Here is an 8556-nt window from a genome sequence, read left to right on the forward strand (position 1 = left end):
AATATCCTTAACAACAACCAAATATCGTAATTCATAGTGGTATTGTTGAAACTGTTATTGATGAAATTGAACTACACAGCAAATAGTTGCACATATAGAGCATCACATTGTGAAGAACTGAAATAAACAAGTCATAAGGCCATCTCTAGCCGACCCTTTAAAAGTTAAAAGACTAAAACCCTTAGTGGATATATATATATATATAGGTAAATTATGTGGGACACCTAGGTGCCTGGGCACCTTGTTCGGGTCCAACCTGTTAATGCATTTAATTGGAAACAGCATGCATTAGTGTTGATTTGTTTCCTAATACATTTGCATGCTTGGAGTATTTATAATTTATTTTCAAATTTATTTGGCTGCTCCATTTGGGGGCAACTCTCATGCATGCAAAATCCAAATTCATCATACACACGTACATATTATTAGACCGCGACACTAGTTATTACAATACACATTTGTATATGATATTAGACCACGACACTAGTTGTTGGGTATTATACCTAATAAAAATATATACGTGTTGATGATATACCTAACAAAAATACACACACACATGAAGTATTATACCTAATAAAGAAACACACATACCAGGGGTATTATACGTAACGAAAATATACATATACCTAGGGTATAATATCTAATAAATATATACAAACCCGTGGTGTTATACCTAATGAAAAAATACACATACCGCAGGTTTTATACTAGTGAATATGTAGACATATTGTTTGTATCTACTAAAAATATAAAAATATTTTTTATCTAATAAAAATATACACATACCAGATGTATTATTTTTTTGAAAATATTAACATACCCGAGCTATTATACCAATTGAAAATATAGACATACCCGAGTATTATACCTAGTTAAATATATACCTCAAGTAAAATATGGACTAAATACTATCTTGTAGGTATCCAGTGAATGCGTATATACCTAATTAAAATATACGCATACTCAGGGTATTGTATCTAATTAAAATATACACATACTCAAGATACCCATGTGTACATGTTGGTACTTCAATAAAAATACGCACGCATACAATTACAAATAGTTTTTCTCTATGACTAATAAGTATCACGCACCTTTCATCTATGAAACATGGTAAGAAAGAAGAGGCAATTAATCATGACATATTAATTATTGATTTCTCTCTCCTATTATGTCTCAACATGGAACGTTGCCATGCATGGTGTGCAGGGCCATCATTATGGCATTCAATTAGTGATCATGTCATTTTTTTAGTAGCGGTTTCTAATGAAATAATCCATTAACAAATATACCCGTTACGATAGTGCGCATCTAAATGCAATTTTGTGGTGGAAAGGCAAGGAGCCCGGGCACCTAGGTGTCTCAAATGGCCGTCCTATATATATATATATATATATATATATATATATATATAATTACCTATATAGGGCCGGACCGGATGCTCCCGAACTCACAAAACAAGGAAAAGAAAAACCCATCCCGAACCCCACGTTCCCCACCTCTCCCCACTCCCCCCGATTCCCAGTCGCCGCCATCCCCGCCGCCGGGCGCCTCCTCCCCCACGGCTGGCGGGCCTCCTCCACGTGGCCGGCGTGCCACCTCGCCCCCCAACGGCCGGCGTGCCTCGCCCCTCCTCCCCCGGCCGGCGCGGTTCCTCTCCCACGGCCAGGTCCAGGCCGGCTCCCACACGCCGCCGCCGACAACTGCCCCGACGCGCTCGCCGCCATCAACTGTCCCGATGCGCCACCGCCGCCATCTTCCCCAGCGCATCGCCGTCACCATTCCTCACTGCCGAGACCCAACCTAGTCGGCCAACCCCACGGACCATCGTCGAGCCATCCCCTGCACATCAACGAGTCGCCACCCTTAGGTGCTCCTCCACCTCCCGGCAGAGCTCTGGCGGAACCTTCCACCTCATCCCGGTGGGGCTCCGCCGCCGAAGCGCCCAAACAGTTCACCGCCGCCACCTTGGGCCGTTCAAGGACACACCACCAGGACGGCCATGTGCAGGACGGTCACGAGGCTCCACCCAGCATGTGAATGTTCAACTGGTGAGCCTGTGTAGCCCCTGTCCAATAGCCGCGCGAGCAGCTATTTTTATTTCTGCGTTTCTGCTACTGATAACAGAGGAGATGAACGGCTGGCAGAATTTTCTCTGAACTTCCATGCTCTCCTCTATGGCAAGACCTTCTAAGCACTCCCTCTCTGAACTCCTTCAAAAGTAGTAAGTATATGTGATTCTAGTAGGAAGATGAATTCAGTCAAAAAAGGATTGATGCATGTTTGCTGACTGTAGTTCCTATGTGAAGCTGCACATGTTGAGCAAAAACATGCTTATGTGCATGTTCATAAGCTCCTTGCCTATAATTTTTTGATCTTTATCTTTCTGATCTGCACTGGATTGCCTTGTGGCGTATTATTCCTAATTTCCCTCATGAGATTGTATGAAATGAAGGAACCGTCTTGGTGGATGAGTATTTCAAGTTCATTTCTCACTAGAGATACTTTGATTTTTATTCTCAAGTTCAGTTCTTGTGGCATCTTATCGTCAAGGTAGCTCCTCCCCCTTGTCCCTTTCTCACTCTCATAATTTTTTGCAGCTACACACCCTGATATTCTACACCTACTCGACTGTTCTTGCAGATTTTGCCGACCATCATTTCTGCAGGGCAATGTGTATATTTTTAGCAGGACAATGTGTCGATTGAAGAAATTTGTGTATTCAAAATATTAAGGCAATGTTGATGAATTAATTTTTTGTGTTAGATGATAGTAGTTCAGCAGGCAACCACGTGCGTGGTGATGCAGTGTGAAGGCCGTGGATGGCATGTTGTGTGCGTGCGTGATGTCGCTATTGGTTTCTGCTATGAGGCGAAATTAATTGTTGTTGTTATTAAGATTCTATAATTTAACAGAAAAATTAGGAGAGAAATTAACTTGTTTTGCTACCGTACATGGGTAGCACTTGGCCACTACATGGATGTACTTAACCTGTTGTCCAGCGGCAATTCTTTAGTGTCTTATTACCCCATCAACAAATGAATCTGCAGCAATTCCTTAGTGTCTTATTCAGTGGAGCTTCAACGGAAAAACTGGGCGGGCCAGCAAAAAATTTCAAATTCTCAGTTATACTATATGTTTCGGCAGGAATTAGTCTTTTTTCTGTGACTTTTGTTCATCAAATGTTGAATTTCAGACTATTCAGAGTGTTATAGCCAACAGACTAAAGAAAATTGGCATCAACTTATAAATGTGATGTTTTAGGGAAAAAGAAAACTATGCATGTGCGGTTGTGCCTATGCAGCACAACAGACAATAGTGCCCATTGCTCGAGTCATGACTGGCTAGTCGTCGGGACCAACACTGCTTGCTGTCGCATTACTTCTGTATGGTTGGACTTCGTGGCTGGTCAGCCGGTGCCCTACTGCAAGCAGGCACTAACGGTGATTTGACAGGCGAGCTAGGGAGGGTGCGACGCGAGACACGGTGGTGGCTGCTTCCTGCCGTGTGCCCGTGCAGCTACCTTACCGGCTACGGCGCTGCTCGTGTGAGGACGGAGCCTTCATGCTAGAAATGATTGTGCAAACTGGAAAGGGGATGGGGTGCAGTGCTTCGTGCTTAAGGCTGCAGCCTACAGGTGTTGGGCTATGGGCTGGGATCCTAGCCATAGGTAAAAGAAACTGCAAAAAACTGGGCGGGCCATGGCCCAGTTCGGCCCCAAAGAAGCTCCGCCCCTGGTCTTATTACCCCATCAACAATTCATCTTGTGTTGGTTTTTGGTGCTTGGTGTTTACAAAAAAGAACAATTTCATCCGGCCAATTTTAAAAAAATTGCGGTGTAAAGATGTGCTCTCAAACGTGTTTGTTATTATGTTGGTAAAAGAACTTCCCTACACCTCACAACTTAACTGGTTATGTATCATTAAAGTGTAATATGCTGCAGTCCTATCTTTGATTTTTCAGCAGGCCAATATGTTCATTGACCAATTTTGTGCAATGAAAAAAAGTAGGTAAAATGTTTATGGGTAATGCGTTGATGAACCAATTTAGTAGGGCTGCATTGAGGATAGGAAGTTCGCAAGAAAAAAATGTGAAGTAAATGAAATCGAGAAAATAAGGTTAATAAAATTCCCTGAAAAGTCTGTGCATTGCAACAAGTTCAAATAAAAAGCAGAACACACCATCAAAATATCCACAACGGAAGGTCAAACTAAAAATAACAAAAATAGTTCGAAAAAGCTTAGTTAGAAAATAGACTTTCCCCGTTTTTAAAAAAAAAACCTAGAAGTTCAAATATAAATAACAAAGCGGTTCAATGTTTATTACTACATTAGGATTTTCCCCATTACTAAAGAATAACCCAAGAATGCCAAATAAAAAAAGAGCAGCTCAAAAATTATAGAGAAAATGGAATTTCCCCGTTAGACAAAAAAATCTAGAGGTTCAAATTTAAATAATGGGGAAGTTCAATGTTTATTACAATATCAAGAAGGTCAATTTGAGAAAATCGAGCAGTTCAAAAAGTTTATAAAAATAGATTATCCTTCTTTTAAAAATAAGACCTAGGAGTTCAACTTTAAACAATTGAGTAGTTCTATATTTATTACATAACTAGGACTTTTCGTGTTACTAATGAATAACACAAAGAAGTCCAAAATAAAAAAAATGAAGTTGTTTAATGTTTATAAAAACTCTGATTTTTCCCAAATGCTAAAGATTAAAACCAAGAAGTTCAATTCCGAAAAACAGAGTAGTTCGATGTATATAGAAAAACTCAGGTTTTCACGTTACTAGAGAATAAAACCAAGAAGTTCAATTGGGAAAAGCGGAGCAGTTTCATATTTATTTGAAACAATTGGATTTTTCTAGTTACCAAAGAATAAAACCAATAAGTTCAATTTAAAATAACGAAAGAAGTTCGACGTTTCTAAAAAACCTCCAATTTTCACATTTCTTAAAAATACACAATGAAGTTCAAAATAAAAAAGGTAGAGCGGTTCAACGTCTATTAAAAACTCAGATATTTTCAAATAACTGAGAGAAGTTCAGATTGATAACTGAAAGAAGTTCACGTACTACACGGTGTGCATTTTGTATTAATAACAGGAATGAAAAAGCAAAGGCTAAAAGTTTTGTTGCTAGAAGTTCAAGTGCTTGGCCCGAGAAAGTTCAAAAATTCTTGTGAGAGAACTTGAACAAAGATACTTGACAGAAGTTCAAGGTGAAAACAACGGAAAGTTCAACTACTACACGAAATGTGTTTCACATAAAAATATAAGAATATAAAAAAATATTAAAAGGTTTGTTGCAAGAAGTTCACGTGCTCCTCCTAGCATAGTTCGAAATTCATGCGCGAGATGTTAGTCGTACATTTACAAGTTGAAAAAAAAAGACAAAAAACAACGTTGTTTTGCCATTTTAAAAACTGCTCTAAAACGGCAACAAATTTGTAAAACCTGTCTACATGACAAACTTGCTGCTATTCAAAAGCTTTCCAACGGTATATTATGTGCTACATTTCGACGAACAGTTTAAAATTTTCATGTATACAGTTTAAAACACGTTTTTATGTATTCAAAAAATTCTTTTGAACCATATGGAATTAGACAACACATTCAATATGTGGAAGGAACAGATTTGCAGCAGCTTTCCAACGCCATATTATTTGCATCATTCTGATAAATAGTTTAGAAATGCGATCAAAAATACGGTTCACATTTTTTGTATGAAGAAAAAACGGTTTTCAAAACTGCTCTTAAACCACTTACATTTTGCCAAAAATTTAACTTGGGTCATGATACTCGTGTCCATAGTTTTCCAATGGTATATCGCAAGCCCATTTGGGCAATGTTGGCGGAAGTTCAACCTAGCACTGGGTGAAGTTCAGGTTTAACAACTCAGGCAGTAAAATTGCAACAGAGGCATGTTTCATCAAGACCCAAGAGAAAAATCCGCCAACGAGCGTGATTCCTATTTAAAACGGGCATTTAGTTGCTAAAAAGCATTTGCAGATTACACTTACATCACATAGAACACGAGTAACGAGAATAATTCGCACGGGGAGACACAGTTGCCAAGATAGCCCGAAGGTCGGGTTCCTACAGATGGAAGTTCATGCGTGTAACACAGGAAGTTCAGGATTTTTCCCGGTACTAAAAGAAATAAAACCACGAAGTCCAAATTAAAAAGATGGAGAAGTTCGATGATTATAGAAAACTCAGTTTTTCATTTTTACTAAAGAATGGAAACAAGAAGTTCAAAAATGAAATAACAAGAACTTCAACTTTTAAAAAAGATTAAGAAAAAAACCAGGAAGTCCATATTAAAAAGACGGAGAAGTTCGATGATTATAGAAAACTCAGATTTTCCTCATTATTAAAGAATGGAAACAAGAAGTTCAAAAATAAAGTAACAAGAAGTTCAACTTTAAAAAATAGAGCGCTTAAAAATTCATAAAAAAGGATTAAGAAATTCAGATTAAAATTCATAAAAAATCCAGATATTCTCACATAACCGAGAGAAATTTATTGATAACTGCCAGAAGTTCATGTACTACACGGTGTGCATTTTGTATTAAAAAATATAAAAAAGCAAAGACTAAAAGTTTTGTTGTTATAAGATCAAGTCCTCGGTCAGAGAGAGTGAAAAAAATTATTGTGAGAGAGGTTTGTACAAAAGGAATATCATTTGTGTAACACTGACGAATGGATGGGAAATTCCAAACGAAAATACGTCACAGAAGTTCAAAGAGAAAACAACAGGATGTTCAACTAGTACGCTGAATGAATTTCAGATGAAAAACTTTCAAAACCGTTGCAAGTATGAAAAAATGATCAACATGGCAAAGTTGCGTGTTTACCGCAGCTTTCCATCTAGATATCACTTGCTCAATTCTGGTGAGTCGATGGAGAGATACAAGAAAAAAATGCACGTGAAAAATAGAGTGAAGTTCAGGTAGACATGCCGAGAAGTTCAAGTTCTTCACACGGTGCATTTTCGGAGAATCTGTTTCGCGGCAAAGGTAGAACGCAACATCTTGTCATTTTCAAAATTACTTGAAAACGGATAGGAATCAAAGAAAACCATCAACATGAAAAAGTTCCGCATTTTCCGTAGATTTTCAACGCTATATTGTTTGCCCCATTCCGATAAATTTTGTAGAAATTGCGGCGAAAACATGTGACTTAAACCCGTAAAGAACTAGGAGAAACAATATATAACAAAAAGTTTCGCATTTCCTCAAGCTTTCCAATGCAATATTGTTTGTTGCATTCGGACGTACGGTTAAAACATTAGCTCGAAATACGAACTCGGTGGAACTTGTACCGTTTTCTAAATTACTTTTAAGCCGTTGAAAACTAGAAAAAACTTTTAACATGAAATATTAGAGAATTTTCATAAGCTTTCCAACGCCATATCATTTGCCTCAATTAGATTAGCTTTTTAGAAATAACATCGAAAATACGAACTCGGTTGTTCGGTTTGCGAAATTCTACGATTTTCCAAATTACTCTTTATCCATAGGGAATTAGAGAAACTTTCAACATGTGGAATGAGAGGTTTGCGGCAGCTTTCCAACGACATATTATTTGCCTCATTCCGATAAACGATTTAGAATTGTGATCGAAAATACGATTCACGATTTTTGTATGAAGAAAAAACGGTTTTCAAAACTGCTCTTAAACTGTTTATATTTTGCCAAAAGTTTAACTTGGGTCATGATACACGTGTTCATATCTTTCCAACGGTATATCGCAAGCCCCATTTGGACACTTTTTTAGCTGAAGTTCAACCTAGCACTCGACAAAGGTCAGGTTGTGTAACTCAGGAAGTTAAAAGTTGTGATCAGAATATTATGCTGATTCCGTGATCAGAATATAGAGTAGCACTATTCTGATCGTGGATCAGAAGGAGTTATTTGGATCACGACGCGTCCTAGCCCGATAAAGATGTCCCTGAGATCCAAAGCCCGACCGAACCGGAGCCCACCCATTCCTCCCCAACCTCCCATGTGTTTCCTCCACTGCCCCGATTCACCAGCCGCCATGAGCACAACGTGCGCCGCCCCACCGCCGCTCCCGGCCACCCCGCCACACCGCCCCGGATCCGGCCGTCGCAGCGCCCCCACCCACGAATCTGGCCGTCGCGCCGCCCCACTCCAACCCCATCTTTCAGCCACGCGCATGACCCCATCTGGCGGCGCCACCGCAACCGCCACCAACCAACCTCCGCTCGTCGGGATCCTGCGGCTGCGCGACAGCCACCAACCCACGTCGCAAGACGCTGGGATCCTGCCACCGCGCGACCTTCCTCGACCTTCCACTGCGACCTTCCTCCACTTGCCACCATGACCTTCTCCCTTCCGCTGCGCGCCATCGCCTCCGGCGGTTCCACCTGCATCACCTCCACCACCCACTGCTAGCCCCAGTGCGCGGCTCCCTCCAGCTTCCTCCGCGCCCGCCTCCACCTGAACTTCCCCCACCCTACTTCCTCCCGGCCCCGACGTCCCCTGTGTCGGCGACGCGCATCACCCCCAGCCACGCACCTCTGCGACGA

The 8556-nt window shown here is 40.4% G+C and overlaps 1 long non-coding RNA gene across 1 annotated transcript; it reads left to right on the forward strand.

The window, feature by feature from the left end:
- The first annotated feature begins 1467 nt into the window (after window positions 1-1467).
- Window positions 1468-2765, forward strand: LOC123141474 (uncharacterized). Its single transcript, XR_006470325.1, has 2 exons — window positions 1468-2553; window positions 2644-2765. It is a non-coding gene; the product is annotated as an uncharacterized lncRNA (long non-coding RNA).
- Window positions 2766-8556: the final 5791 nt, after the last annotated feature.

Source organism: Triticum aestivum, chromosome 6D (genome assembly GCF_018294505.1).
Source record: "Triticum aestivum cultivar Chinese Spring chromosome 6D, IWGSC CS RefSeq v2.1, whole genome shotgun sequence".
NCBI classification, from domain to species: domain Eukaryota; kingdom Viridiplantae; phylum Streptophyta; class Magnoliopsida; order Poales; family Poaceae; genus Triticum; species Triticum aestivum.